The following is an 18721-nucleotide window of genomic DNA, read 5'->3' as shown; positions in this document are numbered from 1 at the left end:
CCTGCATCCTCACCATTCTTCTATCCTCTCTCTCATTCACACACATATATTCTGTCTTAGTCCTGCTGACCTTCATTCCTCTTCTCTCTAGAGGAGATCTCCACCTCTCCAGGGTTTCCTCCACCTGTTCCCTACTCTCACTACATATCACGTCATCTGCAAACATCATAGTCCACAGGGACTCCTGTCTGAGCTCGTCTGTCAACCTGTCCATCACCATTGCAAATAAGGGCTCAGAGCTGATCCTTAATGTAATCCCACCTCCACCTTAAACGTATTCGTCACTCCCACCGCAGAACTCACCGCTGTCACACTACCCTCGTACATATCCTGTACCACTCTTACAGACTTCTCTGACACTCCCGACTTCCTCATACAATAGCACAACTCCTCTCTAGGCACCCTGTCATATGCTTTCTCTAAATCCACAACGACACAATGCAACTCCTTCTGACCTTCTCTGTACTTCTTCATCAACACTTTCAGAGAAAACATCACATCTGTAGTGCTTTCCTGGCACGAAACCATACTGCTGATCACTAATCATCACCTCCCTTCTTAACCTAGATTCTACTACTCTTTCCTATAACTTCATGCTGTGACTGATCAGTTTAATCCCTTAGAAGTTACTACAGCTCTGCACATCACCCTTATTCTTAAAAATCAGTACCAAAACACTTTCTCCATTCCTCAGGCATCCTCTCACTTTCCAAGATTTCATTAAACAATCTAGTTAAAAACTCCACTGCCATTTCATCTAAACACTTCCATGCTTCCACAGGTATGTCATCTGGACCAACAGCGTTTCCGTTCTTCATCCTCTTCATAGCTATCCTTACTTCCTCCTTGCTAATCCACTGCACTTCATGATTCACTATCCCTACATCATCCAACCTTCTCTCTCTCTCATTCTCTTCATTCACCAGCCCCTCAAAGTACTCTTTCCATCTCAACACACTCCTCGCTTGTGAGTACATTTCCCTCATTATCCTTTTAACACCCTTACCTGCTGTAAAGGTGGGAAAACATTTGAAATGATTTGTCTTATTTTTTAACACAAAAACCTGGCATTCTAACAGGGGTCTGTACACACTTTACATCCACTGTGTATATACAGATGTATATGCTTATCTATGTACGCATGTGTATGTATATATATATATATATATATATATATATATATACACATATATACATATATGTGTGTGTGTATAGATATATATATCGATATATAGATATATATCTAATCTACACACACACATATATATATATATATATATATGGGTATACTGCTTTTGGTCGAATTACATTTGGTAGAAAATGATTTCAGGCAGCCCATTTCACTGAAAGCTCATTTGGTCGAAAATGGAATATAGCCACTGCCCCACTGCAGCGCGACCATGGAGTGAGAATATTAAGTTAGGAGTGGTATGGGGGCACAGCCCCTGACAATGGGGGATTCTGGGGGGAGTAGCCCCCCACATTTTGCAACTAGTTTTTACTGACGTTATATGTTTCAATGTATTTTTAGTGGATACACTGCAATTATGTGGGGGGCTGTGCCCTCCACCCCTCTAACTTAATATTCTCACTTCAGGGTCTCACTGAAGTGGGGCAGGGGCTATATTCCATTTTCCACCAAATGGGTTTTCAGTGAAATGCATTTTCGAAGTGAACTGCCTGAAATCATTTTCGACCAAATGTAATTTGACCAAAAGCAGTAGACCCATATTATATATATATATATATATATATATATATATATACACATATATACACACACACACACACACACACACACACACACACACACACACACACACACACACACACACACACACACACACACACACACACACACAATATCTGATGTGTGTGTGGACAAGCGCACGTGCATACGGCTACGGCTCTCCCAAAAATACTAAACTCAAGCTTTAAATTAATAAGAGGTCATCTCTAATTGGGGCTGAAACAAAAAAAAACTACAGTAGTAGCGTTGTCACTTCACAGCAAGAGGTTCTCTGGTTCGGTTCTCAGCTGGGGTGCCTTCTGTGTTGAGTCTGCATTTCCTCCGTGCGTTTGTGTGGCTTCCCTCCGGGTGCTCCGGTTTCCTCCCACGTTATAAAGATATGAATCTGGAGCATTTCTCCTCGGACCTCTGCTGAAAATTGGCTTTGCTCCAAGTCGACTTTCCCAGTAAAGAAATGTTAAATAAATAAATAAAACATTGTTACTGCACATATCACTGAATAAAACAGGGGGCACAAACTCCTCCTTGGCTGCCAGGATGGTAGCCCACTTCAGTTGGTTCATCTGTGTGCTAGAACTCCTTACTTAGTGGGTGAAATGAAAGTGGACACCAAAAGGAAAGACTCTGAAAGTGGGCAGGCATGGAGAGAATTACACTCTAAATAAATAATCCCAGGGAGATATTCAACACTAGGTAGAGTTTTCAGCTGAATATAAAACAGAAGTTGCTGTTGAAGAGGGGTAATTACTAGGGCATAAAAAATAATGCATGGCAACTACAGGAACCAATGAGAAGGTTCGAAAAGCTTGGGAAGAGACTGGATAAGCAATTCACAAGGAAAGAATGAAGGACATATATATGGCTCCCAAACTGCAAAGTCTAGATGATTGAGGATTTCGCATGGAAGTGTTTGCAAAGGTATTTATATACCCAAGTAGACTCCAGAAAAATTTTCCTCAAGTAAATGCCAAAAGATTGAGGCATGATGGGAAAGAGGTAACTGGGAACATATGTCTTTAGGAATTTGAGTTGGCAGACTTAAATTCCCTACAGAGTACTTACTGGATGAAAAAATGGGTGCAACAAAGGAAATTATTTTTTGAGCTGGGATACAGGATCTGAATTGTCCAGACATATAAAGGCCTTGTTAAGTTTAATTCGCATGGCTAACAAAAATGCAATTACCAGAAAATGGAACACAAAAGCTAAACCAACTGCATTTGAAGTAGTGAAAATTGTAAGAGATAAAAACTGTACGTGGGTTCTTTAGAAAAGGGTAGGAGCAAATTACATACAAAAAATGGAAATTGTGGGAAAGATTAAATGTGTAAGAACTTAACTTCTCTTCTCTGTTGCAGTATTCTTGACATAAGAGAGTACAAAAGCTCATGAGGAAAGGGCGGAGGAAGTGGCAGAGGAATTTTCTATGAAGCCATGGAGAATGGCCATGGCAAATCCTGTCCTGGATCGGGAGATGGAATCCACCTTACAGTGTTTAATGAAGGTGTGAACAGATGTCCAAGTAACAGCTTCTAGGCTAGAGTTGGCATCCAAACCCCCGAGGAAGACCCAGAAGAAGATACTGCCCTGGTAGAGTGAGCTTTGACTAAGCCAAGAGGAACCTTACCATGGTGAGCGTAGCACAAGGCAGCAAGATTTGGATATCTAATTGGAGATGGTCTGTTTTGACACAGGCAATCCCAAAACCCTGTGATAGAAAGGCACAAATAATTGGTCTGTTTTCCTGAAGGGTTTAGTCTTATGTAAGTAGAACCAGAGCTGTCTGTGCACATCCACCGTGTGCAGGATCCTCTCACTACTATTCTGGTGGGAGGGAAAGAAGGTGGATAGGTGAATTGCCTGGTTAAGGGACAAATCGTTGACAACCTTTGGCATGAAGAAGTGACTGGTCCGTAGGGACACTAAGTCTTTGTAGAAAGACATGAAGGGGATATCCATAAGGCCATGTAACTCTAATACACACCTGGCAGACGTAATGGCCACCAGGAGGACTGATCTCCAAGAGCAGTGTAAGTGAGCTTGCAGAAGCAGGCTCGAAAGGTGCTGGAGTCAATTTCTCTAGCACAAAGTTGAGATCCCAGAGACATAGGTCTCCTGGGGTCTCTATCAGAAGGGGTAGGATTTTTAGCAGTAGAAGCCTTAATGCCCTTGGGCCCCTGTTAAAGTCTCTGGATCTGCAATAGGATATTTGAAAAGGAACTTGTGGGACTCCGGGACCCTGTAGTATCTGTCAGGTTTTCTTGGAGCAGGAGGCAGGGAATCAGGGGCCAAACTAGTTTCAGAGAAAGCATCAACAACAATGTCTAGTACAGGAGGAATAGCTAAAGGCCTACGCTGATGTAGGAGAAGGAAATCCCTAAGCCTCTTTTTTGAGTCAGAAAAATCCTGGCTTTCCCCAATGTAAATGCTCCCTTAAGAATATGTAAGGTTTCCCCAAAAGAAAAATCCTCAGGAAGGGAAGCAGAGGGAATAGAGTCCTCTGCATCAGAATCTGTAGGCCTGAATACACCCTCAGAAGCTGGCTCCGGACCCATCCAAGGTAGAGACACATCCGCGGGTTTCATAGTTGAAGCATCTCACAGCATACCTGACTCCGAATGGGTCTCAGTAGTGGCCTACGAATCAGAAGTAGCGGGTATCAGGGGCTGCGAAAGCACCTCACTGAGTACCCGTAAACTGGCGACTGGCTTTGGAGAAGCATCGGCAGTTTTGGACCTCGGCGGCCTGTCTCTGTCTTTATCTTTGCGTTTTTTTCGGGAATCCCGGTAGTTGGATGGCTAGCCAACGACATTTCTGGATAATTAAACAGAGAACCGAAATATTTAGAGGCGAAAATATACAGACGATGGATAGTGCGCTGATTAAATAAAGCACAAAAACAACAGCAAGGTACATCGTGGTCAGGGCGTAGGCAAGGAATACAGTACGAATGAAAATCTTTATGAGGTATTTGCTTTCCACAAGTAATGCAATTATTAACTTTTACTGACATCAGTAAGAAGCAAGAAATAGTTTCCCCAACGGGGTACTAAGCTTTAGTTGAAGACTTCGGTTCTGAAACTCGAGCTTTAGTTGAAGACTTCGGTTCTGAAACTCGAAAACGAAAATTTCAGGAGTCGGCCGACTGGCACTTGCAAACTGCTTCTGCTTTGGGCACTGCACGGCAAGAAAGACTGGTGCAATGACGTCGGCTGCATGTTTTATACCCCTGACGACCTGACGTCATGGAAGAAGGGACAGCATGCGATACAGGACCCAAGACATTGTTAATCAGGCCGACTGAGGGCAACCTGCAAGCAGATAACCCAAATGTAATGACTGCAACAGTGAAACACGAAGAACATCTGTACTATGTTATTCGTGTTTCACTGTTGCAGTCATTACATTCCGGTTGATTCCCAAAGCTGAAGAAAAGGGTGGAGGCAGTCAAGAAGACTGAGGGCTGGCTAGGATGCCCTGCAAGACTGCAGTGGCAAAGGCTTTGCCCTGGATTTGGAGAAGATAGGCAGGTGGTAATGCTTGGTGAAGGTATGAACAGATGTCCATGTTGCAGTCTCCAGGATGTCCCTGGTGGGGACCCCTCTGAGAAAAGTTGCAGAGGTGGAGGTTGCCTTGGTGGAATGTGTCCTGACCCCCTTTAGGGGCGGTTTCCCTTGCTGTAGCAGAAATGGATGCAGTGCGTTATCCATTTGGAGACTGTTTGGATATGGCCTTGCCCTCTGCCCCTGCTGTGAAGCTGACTAGCAATTGGCCAGTTTTTCTAAATGATTTAGTCCTGTCTAGGTAGAATCTGAGCCATCTGTGCACATCTAGAGTGTGCAGAATACTTTCCCCTTGTTTTGTAGGTTAGGGAAAAAGGTGGGCAAATGAATGGACTGGTTGAGAGCCACATTGGACACCACTTTAAGCATTATGGACGGGTTAGTCCTGAGGGAGACCCTGTCAGAATGGAAAATGATGAAGGGCTCTACAGCCACAAGTGCTTGTAGCTCTGATACTCTTCTAGATTAAGCGATGGCCAAAAGCAAGGCCGTCTTCCAAGAGAGGAATTTTAACTCTGCTGAACTGCAGGTTCACGTGGGGGGGGGGTGAGCTTTTCCAACACAAAATTAAGGTCCCAAGCTGGGGTAGGAGCTATTCTGAGTGGCCTTAAGTTGCTAGCCCCTCTTAGGAACTGTTTGATGAGAGGGTGAGAAAAGAGTGCTGGCTCTGTGCTGTAATGAGCAAAGATGGCAGAGGCATGAATTTTAATAGAAGAGAAGGATAGATCCCTGTGTAGTAGGGTCTGCTAGGTAATCCAGGATGAGAAGTAGGGAAGGCTGTGCCATTCCGGCTCCCTTAGCCTGGATCCAGGTGCAAAACCTTTTCCAGTTGTCAGCATATGATTTTCTAGTGCTGGGTCATCTGGCCTCATGTATAACATCTAGGACTGTTTTGCTTATGCTGGCAGCTTGAGGAGAGGTCAGGGAATAAGCCAGGCTGCCAGGGTGAGGGTGTGCAATTGGGGATGCATGAATTCTCCATTCCTCTAGGTCAGGAGTGTTGGGATCTGAGGTAGGTGCTATGGTGGCAGGGGTGACAGGCTGCACAGCAGTGAGTACCAGTGCTGGCATGGCCAGTCTGGGGCAATCAAACTTGTCTTTGTTTTTTCCTCCCTTATTTTGAATAGTACCCTTGAAATGAGTGGTAGAAGGGGAAATGCACAGACTGAGAGGTTTACTCACTGGAAGGATAGAGCATCCACTTTCCAGGCCTTGCTGTGAGTTTCCCTGGTGTAGAACTTGCTGAGCTGATGATTGGACTGGGAAGCAAAGAGGTCCACCTTCGGGGTGCCACATTTCTGGGTTACAAGGGTGAATGTTCTGTGGTCTAGCTGCCACTGGTGTGGGTTTAGCAGGTTTCTGCTTAAGTTGTCTGCCAGAGAATTTAGGGAGCCTGGCAGGAATTGTGCTAGCATGTGTAGCTGCATGGCTGAGGCCATGTGCCAAAGGGTCATGGCGAGCCTGCAGAGAGTATAAGAGTGAGTCCCTCCCTGCTTGTTGATGTACCACATCACTGTGGTGTCTGTTTTGATCAGTAGAGGCCCCGGGGAGAGTAGGGGTCTGAAAGCAGTTAGGGCATCCTGAACCGCTAGCATCTCTTTTTGGTTGATGTGCATATGTATTTGATTTGGGCTCCAATGGCTCTGAATGCACCTGCCATCCAGGTGTGTACCCCAGGCATAGTCAGAGTCTGTGGTGAGGGTCTGGGCAGCGTGGGGTTGTGAGAAGGTAAGTCCCCTGTTGTGGTTGCATGCTGCTGCCCACCAAAGAAAAGCTTTCCTTAGACCAGGTATCATTGGTATGATAGTTTCCAGGTCTTGAGAGTGTTGACACCAAAGGCTTTTTAGGTACCACTGTAGTTTCCTCATATGCAGTCTGGCATATGGAATGAGTAGAATGCAGGAGACCATGAACCCTAGAGCTTGCAGGATTTTCCTTGCAGATAACCGGGTTCTGGTGGCTTAGTTGAGTGAAGTAGCTTGTCAGGCTTGTTTTTCTGGAGTAATGAATGCTATCTGGGATGCTGGGTCCAGGCTTGCTCCCAGGACTACAACTGTGTGTGTGGGGACCAGTTTTGATTTCTTTTCATGAAAGTATACCCCAGAGAGGTCAGTAGGTCCTTTACAAAGGTCAGGTGCTGTAACAGCTTTTCCTGTCTACATGAATCAGGCAATCGTCTACGTAGGGGTAAATTTGAATATTTCTTTATCTGCAAAAAGCAATGGTTGGAGCCAGGGATTTTGTGAAAACTCTGGGAGCAGTGGATAAGCCAAAGGGAAGCGCAGAGAACTGAAAGTGCATAGATCCTACCCTGAAACGCAGGTATTTCCTGCAAGATTCCCTAACTGGGATGTGTAGGTAGGCCTCTTAAGTCTAGGGTGGCTAACCAGGCATCCCTGGAAAGCATAGGAAGAAGTTGCTGAAGGGTGAACATTTTGAATTCTGGTATCACCAGAAAGGTGTTTAGAATGGATAGATGGAGGACTGGATACCAGGTGCCCTCTTTTCTGGGTACCAGGTAGAGCCTGGAATAGAAACCTTGGCCTATCTGTTCTGCAGGAACATGCTGTATTGCCCTCATGGAGAGCAGGGAAATGACTTACTTTTTGGCCTCTGCCCACTGGCTTGGAGGAAGATCTGGGAACCCTTTTGGGGTTGGCGGAGTGTGGAAATAAAATTTCTATCCCTAGGACACTATACTGTATATTGAGGACTCATCGGTCATTGGTAATAGAGGCCCAGTTGCTTGCATGAAACGAGAATTTTCCTCCTAGGGGCACAAAGCAGGTGGGCAGAGGTATGGGGGGGTGGAGGTGTAAAAGTCATTGTGAGTTCGTACCATAAGGGGGGGTGGCTTTGCACTCGTTTTTGAGGAGGAGGAACTCCATTGCTAAGATCTCTGCATTCCCTGGAGCTGCTGTCTGGGGGGGGGGGTCTGCTTCACCTGGGTCTTGGTGGGGCAATGCCTACTGAACCTCGGAGGCTGGACCTTAAGTAGTCTGCATAGATTTAGCTTTTTCTTCCATCCTTTTTAAGACCTCTTCTGCCTTGGCGCCAAATTGTCTTTGTTTAATGGTGCGTCCAATAATTTGGATTTCACATGGTCTGGCAAGGTCTGTTCCTTAAGCCACGCATGCCTTCTAAGGACAGAACCAGTGACTGCTGCCCTGCAAGATGCTTCTAGGGTGTCAAAGCCACATTGCAAGGTGTGCTTAGTAACTTGACTTGCAGAATGCATTACCTCTTGTAATTCTTTATTTTCTGCACAAGCAGGAAAGGAAGATATTTGTTTGAGGAGTTCCATGGTATGCTGCTATTTCAGCATGCAGAACTGGCAATTTAATGCTCTAATAGCAAGTGTAGTAGAGGTGTATACTTTTTTACCCCATCTGCCCAAAGCTCGGGAATCCCTGTCTGAGGAGGTGGGATTTTTAGCAGAGGTTGCTTTAATTCCTTTAGGTCCTTGACAGATGACCTCTGGGTCAGCAGTAGGATTTTTGAAAAGGAATTGAGTCAGGGACTCTGTAGTACCTGTCAGGTTTCCTGGGAGCAGGAGGAAGGGTGTCAGGAGTCAAACTGGATTCCATAAAAACATCTACAACATCCAGGACAGGAGGAATGGCCAAAGGTCTGTGCTGTGGTAAATCTAAGAAGTCCCGGAGTCTCTTTTTTGACTGGGGATAGTCTTGCCATTCCCTTTGGAAATGGTCCCTTAAAGTATGAAGGGTTTCCCCACATGAAAAATCCTCGGGTGCAGAGGCAGAAGGAAGGGATCCCTCTGCATCAGAATAGTCATAAGCAGAGAGGGGTTGCATGTCTTCATATTCAGAAGCATCAGAGTCATTGGACTCATGCTCAGATAAAACTACTGGGGACAAGTCTTTTTCTTTTGGAAGGGGTAGCCTGGCTTTCCCTAATAAAGCATAAGGTATTCCACCATTTTAAGCATTTGAGACTGAGGCAAGGAAGCAAGTGCCTGAGCTTGGGTAGTTTTTTTTTGGGCATAGTTTGTACCCTGGGCCTTAGAAGCTCTGTAGTTTTAGAAAGGACTGAAGACGTGAAAGAAGTTGGTCTGTGTCTAGTATCGGTAATGTGAAGTACTTCTTCGGAAGCTGGTGCCTGCTCAGTGGCTCCGGACCCATCCAAGATAGAGACATCTGCAGGATCCTTAGTCGAAGAAGAGTCTCGCAGCATACCGGACTCCGAAAGGGTCTCTGTAGTGGCCTGCGAATCCACATAAGTGGGCATCAGGGGCTGCAAAAGCACCTCACAGAGGACCGGAGAACTGACGATTAGCTTAGTGGAAGCGTCGGCAGTTTTGGACCTGTGTGGTCTGTCTCTTGTCTTTATCCTTACGTTTTTTCAGAAGATCAGTAGTCGGATGGCTTACCGAAGCCATATCGGAATTCAAGGACAGAGTGAAAATATCTAGCTACAATAAGGGCCCAACAATATACAGATCTAGCTTTGAACAAAGCACAAAAGTGAGTGAGAGACGTCGTGGTCTGGGCCTAAACAGGTGACGCAGTAAGAATGAAAGACTCGGTGCGGTATTTACTTTCCACAGGCAAGACAATTGTTAACTTTTTCTGACATCGGTTAGAGCAAGAAAAAAGGATCCCCAATGGGGTACTTAACTTTAGAAGACTTCAATTCGGAAACGAAAACTCAGGTAGCGGCCGACCAGCACTCGCGCAAACTGCTTCTGCTTCCCCGGCAAGAAAGACTGATGTAATGAAGTTGTCTGCCTGATTTTATATCACTGACTAGCTGACGTCAGTCCTGGAACTTTAGCAACCGACGCAGAAATGCTAAGCCACTGGTATTAGGGCCGACGGACTACCCTGGCAGGATAACCCAAATGTGATGACTGCAACAGTGAAACACGAAGAACATCGGTAGGTGCCGGAGTTCTCCTAGAAGTGGAGAGAACCCTCTCCACCACTTTGAAGGCAGAAGGACTCTAGTCTCGAGGAAGATCATCCGGTCCTGAAGGATCAGGAGCAGGTCTTCCCCAGCCACCAACAGCCCTCTGCTCCAAGGGAGGACTCTGCGACAAGCTGTCAAACAGCAAGTCACTGAGGGGAAGTGACAACTCTAAAAACTTTAGAGTGGAAGTCATCCCCCCGGGCTCAACATCGAAGCTTCTGTTCAGAGACGTGCTCCGTCCCAACACAATCGGAACACAGTGAGTCAAGAAAGCAGTCTGACTCGAAGACAGAACTATCGGGACCGACAGACCACACCAGAGGCCAAAAGATCTGGGAGCTCCGAAATGGTAGGCCGTATCAGAGGAGGAGAAATTATCCTAGATGGGGAGGCTCTGCTCGTAGATCCCACTGCGAATGGAGTTGAGAGGACCCTCATCTGGGACTGAGTGTGGAGAAACTTCCTCATAAATCTGTCCACATCATTCTTTAACAGGACCTCACAGAAGAGGACACAGAAGAGGGTCTGGAGAGCCTAGGTGATACAACCATAGGGGGGCAGACTTGGTGCATACAGTTCCGGCCCCAAAAGGGCATGGGGCTGAGAACATACCAGTGTCAGAGCAAGAGAACTGCGCTCCAACAGTCTTGGGGATCTTCCTAGAAGGCTCGGACACTGAAGAAACGAAGGGGTCTGGGGACTGTTTCTGATGGTCCCTGGCTTCCTTAAGGGGGGTTCAGCCCCTGAAACTGAAGCTATAGCAGGAGAAGGGGAGGAATAAGACCCCCTGAGAACACGTTTACTGCATCTATCTGTGAGGGCCCAAGGGAGAAAGGCCTTGCAGATAGAGCAATTGACTTGAAGTTGGGCAGAGTCCAAACAGTAAATGCTCTCCCTGTGGGCATAACATACAGGGATCTTGAGCCCATAGGAAGTGCACGTCTTGAAACCCAATGGCTTGTCTGATTTTTCTGACAAAGAAAAAGAAAAGAAAGAGCAGAGAGGAAAGAGAAAAGGGTCGCTACGGCCACACCAAAGATTACACACTACATTTTTTTTACAGTAAAGGAAACTGGTAGGAGTGAAAAAAAGATATGGAGGAAAAATGGTGAAGAGAGTCACGACCAACAGCATAGGAGATGTAACAGATCGGATGCTTTACTGAGCACAGCAAACAAGATCTGAGGCATCTCAGAGGAGCTAGGCAGTATGAGCAGAGTGAGAGGTGCTCCAGCTTCAGATCCTAAGCTTGCTGATGGTTGTGTTGATTCAGAGCTGAACAGACATCAGATCAAACACTTTGCTCATTATACAGGACAAGATCTTACGTGACAGAAAATGCAGGAAGACACTGCAGCAACTTCTCCCCGCCCAGTATTGCTGTATGCCACACCCATATTCACCAACTTACAAACTACCCAAACAATGAAGCAATCATGTAGTAACGCGACCAAACACAGCAAATCTACCATGTAGGACACGCCACTGTTTAGCATTACAGCAAATAAACTAGCTACAACTGACACAGTAGTGAGAGAACCAAGTGCTAACAAGGTACAATTTCACTTACAAACCACATATGTGCTAATCTGAAGGCACAATCACATGCTACACCTCACAGCATTGCATTGTATTCTGCAGACAACAAGGCAGAAAACCTGCAGAATTTCTTTTTCCTCAGATAATGGGTCTTTTTTTTTGCTATAAGTGTTTACTATGCTAACCATCACAAGGGCCTTTTTAAACCTAGCCATGCAACCCAAATATCTGATGAGTTCTAATACCCTTGATAAGTGTAACCATGGGCCTGGGAGATGAACCATTTACAGGTTACCTGTTTGCATTAGAGACATAGGTGCCAAACCAGGGATGAATTTCCGGTTTCTCATCCAACAGTCCAAGTTGCACTTCAATTGGATTAGGGAGGAACTCTGCTTCACATGGATGGGGTAGTCTCTGGGATCCATACCTATCTCTCCAGAAGGTTATATTTATATCACAGGCAAGGTTCAAGTCTTTAGAGCAGGTAATTCTAGTGCTGCTTGTTTTGTAGATACACAGGAGGTCGAGTGGGGTCTGACAATGCCCTGTGTGCCAGGCATAGATCTCCCCTCAAAAGCCTGTAAGAGACAGAATACAGGGATAGGATCTTGAGGTAGTGTGCATGGGACATATTACTTACACCTGTATTCTTTTAGTGAGGAACCTGTGTGGACATTCCAGTTGTAGGATATGCCTCGTTAGGTACATACCAAAGGGGATATTGTACTTAATGAAAGGTCTGCTAAATGCCGAATACAATGTAACAATGACTTACTTGGACTTAGATGCCATACCTTTTTTTATAAGTTGCACAACACTGAACAACTTCCTGACCACTGTAGACACATGATGATCAAATGCTAGATTACTAGCCCTAAGACCCTGACTACTGGGTTAACTCCAAGGGGTGTGTTATCAATATGATAGTTACCAGGGATGGATGACTTCCCAAAGGATACTATTATGCATTTCTTGGCATTTAGTTTTAGTCCATGGCTCCGACACTAGTGGTCTGTGTCAGCCCCTCCTGGAGAACATTTGTGTCAGTGTGAGATTCAATGATGGCTCTTAATTTGCAATCTGCCAATTTAGTCATCCAGAGACCACTTACATCTTCTAGAAAACTATCAGGATGACAGATCCCATGGGGAAGTCACGTTTTTTTTCCTTTTATAGCTCTTCTTCCCAATAGAACTCGGGGAACGTGTCCAAGTATGAGGAAAAGGAATCTGGAGAGGTTACTGCTCATCTGTTCCTTTGGCCATTTTCAAGTCTCTTGGTTCTGTGGAAGGCAAATGACCAGGATGAAGTACTAGACTAAGGGACATCTAACTGTAGTGTCAAAGCTGTGCAGAGTCCCAGTGGTATCTCATCCAGTTCTTCAGGTCATCTTTGTACTGATTCCTGAACCTCAACAGCCAGTACTTAAATACTTGGTACCTAGGAAGATGATGAACTCCTCAGCATTGGTAGCAAAGCAGTCAATGTCAAAGGAACCATACTGTCTCACAGAACTGAAAAAAATCTTAGCCAAGGACGCAGACGCCAACTCAAAGGCCGGCAACACAGACAACTAAGGAGTTGGCAGAACAACAGGCTCTGAAACATCCAGTTCTGGGACATGGTCCACAGAAGGATTAGCATAGGTAAGAGTGACGGGGCCTTCTTTTGCCACCCTGAAAACAGTGATGAAAGAAAGGAAGCCTATCTCAATATGCACTTTGAACTGGTGCCGTCATCATCTACTAATTGATGAAGTGAGGGACTAGGAAGAGTGTTACAGAAATGAAATGACAAAAGTACATGGTCTGCACTAGGAAGAGAGCTACAGAAACGAAATGACAAAAGTACATGGTCTGGACAAGGAAGAGAGCTACAGAAATGAAATGACAAAAGTACATGGTCTGGACTAGGAAGACATCTACAGAAACGAAATGACAAAAGTACATGGTCTGCACTAGGAAGAGATCTACAGAAATGAAATGACAAAAGTACATGGTCTGCACTAGGAAGAGATCTACAGAAATGAAATGACAAAAGTACATGGTCTGCACTAGGAAGAGAGCTACAGAAACGAAATGACAAAAGTACATGGTCTGCACTAGGAAGAGAGCTGCAGAAATGAAATGACAAAAGTACATGGTCTGGACTAGGAAGAGAGCTACAGAAATGAAATGACAAAAGTACATGGTCTGCACTAGGAAGAGAGCTACAGAAATGAAATGACAAAAGTACATGGTCTGCACTAGGAAGAGAGCTACAGAAATGAAATGACAAAAGTACATGGTCTGGACTAGGAAGAGAGCTACAGAAATGAAATGACAAAAGTACATGGTCTGCACTAGGAAGAGAGCTACAGAAATGAAATGACAAAAGTACATGGTCTGCACTAGGAAGAGAGCTACAGAAATGAAATGACAAAAGTACATGGTCTGGACTAGGAAGACATCTACAGAAATGAAATTACAAAAGTACATGGTCTGGACTAGGAAGAGAGCTACAGAAATGAAATGACAAAAGTACATGGTCTGCACTAGGAAGAGAGCTACAGAAATGAAATGACAAAAGTACATGGTCTGGACTAGGAAGACATCTACAGAAATGAAATTACAAAAGTACATGGTCTGGACTAGGAAGAGAGCTACAGAAATGAAATGACAAAAGTACATGGTCTGGACAAGGAAGAGATCTACAGAAATGAAATGACAAAAGTACATGGTCTGGACTAGGAAGAGATGTACAGAAATGAAATGACTAAAGTACATGGTCTGGACTAGGAAGAGAGCTATAGAAATGAAATGACAAAAGTATATGGTCTGGACTAGAACTAGGTATCTAGGTAATTCCTTTTCATCAAAGATTTAAACTGTAAAGCATGACTCCACAGACACTTTCCATCCTCCTCCTCAGTTTCTCCACTGGCCAGCCCAACAGAAAGCTTGCTACATGGGGTATAATCACAGCTCCATTTCTCTAAGTCACAGAACCAGATTTAGCCAACATTTGTATACCTCAGTTATGTTCTCTGTAAAACACAAAAGTACACCAAGGCAGGGAAGCAGATATAATTCAATTTATTGTGAGAGCTTTCGTTTTGAGCAATATCAAAACTTCATCAGACAAAATACAACAAACCTTCATCCATTTTAAAGAAATCACAAGGTCTGACATCAGCACCTCAATTAACATTTAAAGAAATATGTAATTGCCTCAGCAAACCCACATAAACACATACAACGACCCATTTTAAAACACACACATATTGAAAGCAAGAAATAAGACATGCTATAAAAGGATAAAAAGAAAAAAAGAATAAATATTGAGTTAAAAACTATACATCTAAAGAAACCACTGCCTGTGCATTATCTCAATAAAGCCTTTAATTTTAAAATACAGCCAATAGAGGCAAGCTCATTTAGTCCAGGCCATCCAACTGCTTTTAAACGGAGAATCCAAAATAATACTTCTTCTTCCAACTTTAATTGCCAAGGACCTCCCCTAACATTTGGCTTAATTTGTTCGATCACCATTTCTTATTCAATATACTTTACTTTCAATATATATGTGTTTTTAAAATAGGTTATTGTATGTGTTTATGTGGGTTTTAAGAGGCAATGACAGATTTCTTTAAATGTTCATTGAGGTGCGGATGTCAGACCTTGTGATTTCTTTAAAATGGATGAAGGTTTGTTGTATTTTGTCTGATGAAGTTTTGATATTGCTCAAAACGAAAGCGCTCCCAATAAATTGGATTATATCTGCTTCACTGCCTTGATGTACCTTTGTGTTTTAAAGCATTTGTCTTTCAGTTTTGTAAAAACTCTATTCTCTGTGCCCAGAGAGACTGATTTTTGCTTTTTTTTTTGTTTTGTTTTTTTAGGTGTTACTGCCTTTATTTGTGGAAACAAGATGAAATGTGTTACTAAGGGCAGTACTGCTTGTATGTAGTTACCTTTTAATGGAGGAATGGCAGCAACTGTCATTGCTGTAAACAAGTGACTGTCATGGCAGTGGCATTATTCTCAGCACTACATCCTGGGTTACCATAACCATACCAACCAGACAGTCAAACCTGAAGTTAGGTTGCTGCTGGAAATGAGCCAAGATAACCCACATAATGCAAGACTGCTTGCATCAAGTCACTCATCTGCTGCCACTAGCAGCATTCTGCTGTACAGTGATGGGGAGTGAGTGATCTATTGTTTTTAGATTAAAAAATGCTGAAACCCTGTATAGGCAAGTACATCCACTCTAGTCCTGCTGAGGTAATTCTGCAGTGGGATACCTTTTTTTTTATACAATCCCTGGAACCCACCTATAATTGTCTAGCATGTCCAGTACTACTTTCAGTTAACCATGGAGCTTTTCTAGTGAACTTGTATTATAAAACAAGTACCCTGACAAAAGTGATTTACTGTAGCACAGCTGTCAGTGTGTGACAGTGACAATACTGTCATTTTTTGAAATGACATGAGCCCCCGTGTATTAACATGTGCACAGTGACCTATTCCTCAGCTGTACCTGGTTAAATGGTCTATATGACTGTGTATATATTTTTATTCTAGTACAGTAAAATACACATGGCTGCTTACATATGTAGAAAAAGCATTTCCTGGCTGACTGTCTTGAGTAAAAACCACACCTGTCAACTGTCCAGATTTTCACAGAATGTCCAGATGTTTGCCTCATGTTTTTGGTCCGTTTCTCCGAAAATAGTAGTTTTCTGGCAAATCATTAAGGACTGAAGTCAGAAAGCAATGACAGAAATTTGAGTTTTAGACTTCTTATCCTTTGTAAAGGTCATGCTAATGCAAAAACTGTTATTCTATCACCTTTTTAAGTTTGTAAGAGCAATATTTAAAAATGTTCTATTTTTTTTTGTCTCCCCATTACTTACGTCTTTGTCCAGATTAAATAATAACCACAGGAAATGCTATAAATACAAATGCCAAAACTTCACAGCAGTGGAGAAAAGAAAGCCAGTAAAGGTCCATACACCTGTACCCAAAGATAAAGCCAAGTCAAACCAATATGGTATAAAGTTTAATACAAAATATCCACACCAAATAAGTGCTTTCGTTTCACCCATGGAAACTTCATCAGAATGGTGCATTGTCACAAACTGTTAAAATAATCAAAACCTCAATGTGAGTGGCTGTAAGTTAATTACACAACGTTTGAAAATGTAAAGAATCACAGAAACTTGCATAATCTTGTTTAACACACATCACAGAAACGTGTCCAGATTTCTTGCTCCAAGAGCTTGAGAGTTATGGTTGAAAGCCTGGTTCTTCCTTCCTAGGCACCCAGACTGGATCTTTTCTTGAAATATTGCACAAATACAGGCTGGTTTGCCATGGAAACTGATGGAATGTCCTCAAATTGCCATTATGTAGCCTCTTTGGATATTTAACACACAGGTTTTGTGGGGTCTCTTCCCAACTTCTTGTGAACCACTCGTCTATCAGAAAATGTTTCTCTTCTTACTTCTTGTGAACCACTCGTCTATCAGAAAATGTTTCTCTTCTTGCTTCTTGCTCCATTTTTTCTGAAACTACTTTTATTTATTTTATTTTACATTTGTTAACCGGGAGAGTCCAACTGGATATATGTCCATTTTCAGTGGAGGCCTGGGGAGGAAAGCTCCAGAGCAGAAAAATCATTAAGAGAAAGACATGTCAACCAAAGGGTTCAATTAAACAAAATAGAGTACACAATCTTTATACTTCATATAGAAGTATCATACATATAAGATAGTGAGTTAACCAAAGAGTGTACTTGTCAATATTCACAGGCTACATTAATATATACATGTTATAGAGGTGTTTAACAGCAAGTATAGCAGGAAGATAGAGTAGATAACTTCCATAACTCATTTCTACACGAGAGATGTACTCTGTTCTTCAGGTTTATTTACAGTGTTCAGGGATACTATTACCCCAGGCAGACATTACAAAAGCAGTAGATAAGCTGTTCTCTAGTTGCTGGAAAACAGAGACATACAAGTTGCTATCCAGGGGTAGTACAGGTACAGAATCTGTGATTCAGGAAGTGTGTTTTGAGTAGTTTGAATTGGGTGGTGGAGTTATTTATTACGTGGGCTGGAAGGGAGTTCCAGATTTTAGAGATGAAGTGGCTATAAACGGATCTACCTGCCTCATTTTTAAAGTTTGTTACCTTACAGAGGTGTTGGTTACTTGATCTCAGGGATCTGGTAGTGGTGTAAGGCTGGAGTAGTTGCTGCAGGGCTGGTGTGTTGCCTGGATGATGTAGTGCTTTGTGAGCAAGTGCTAGTTGGTTGACTTGAAAGGTCAGGGGGAGTTCTAGCCAGTGGAGTTTTCTGAGGCTTTCATAATGGTGGGTTCTAGAAGGTAAGCCTGTGAAAATCTGGCTATTTTATTGTAGCAGCTATCTAGTTTGTTGAGCTCAGTTTTTCGGAGATTGGTAAGCACGGGGAGGTGTAAAGTAGGCTCGACAGGTGGTGTGGGTCCTTGTTATGGTAATCAGAGTGACTAGTGAGAAACTTTGTTGCGATAGAGTAGGCCCATTTTTCTGTGGACTCTTTTTATGGTCTGGGAGATATGAATGTCAAATTTAAGGCTATTGTCAATTTCAAGGCCTAGCAGTTTGGCATGGCTGCTGGGTGTGACGGTGATATTATGAGAGGAGATTGAAAAGTTAGATGAAGAAGGTGGAGATCTGTGAGGGCTGAAGAGGAGTAATTTGGTTTTGGCTGGGTTTAGAATGAGGTTTTGGTTAGTGATCCATGTTTCTGCCAGGGGAAAAGCATTCTTGTGTTAGGGAGAGGAGGTGGTCAAGGGAGTTGTCTGCACAGATAATGGTGGTATCATCTGCATATTGGACTATTGAGGCTTTGGGTATGGTGGATGGTAGATGATTAGTAAATAGGGTGAAGAGTAAAGGACCCAGGATGGAG

General features: G+C 43.5%; 1 protein-coding gene across 1 annotated transcript in view; it reads right to left on the bottom strand.

The window, feature by feature from the left end:
* The window catches only part of LOC122790680 (src substrate cortactin-like), a 1120562-nt gene that overhangs the window by 364355 nt on the left and 737486 nt on the right, over positions 1–18721 (bottom strand). The window lies entirely within an intron of this gene.

Source organism: Protopterus annectens, chromosome 16.part0 (genome assembly GCF_019279795.1).
Source record: "Protopterus annectens isolate FY-2018-M chromosome 16.part0, PAN1.0, whole genome shotgun sequence".
NCBI classification, from domain to species: domain Eukaryota; kingdom Metazoa; phylum Chordata; order Ceratodontiformes; family Protopteridae; genus Protopterus; species Protopterus annectens.
Note: the sequence above shows the minus strand (reverse complement) of the source record. Positions and strands in the feature narration are given on the sequence as shown.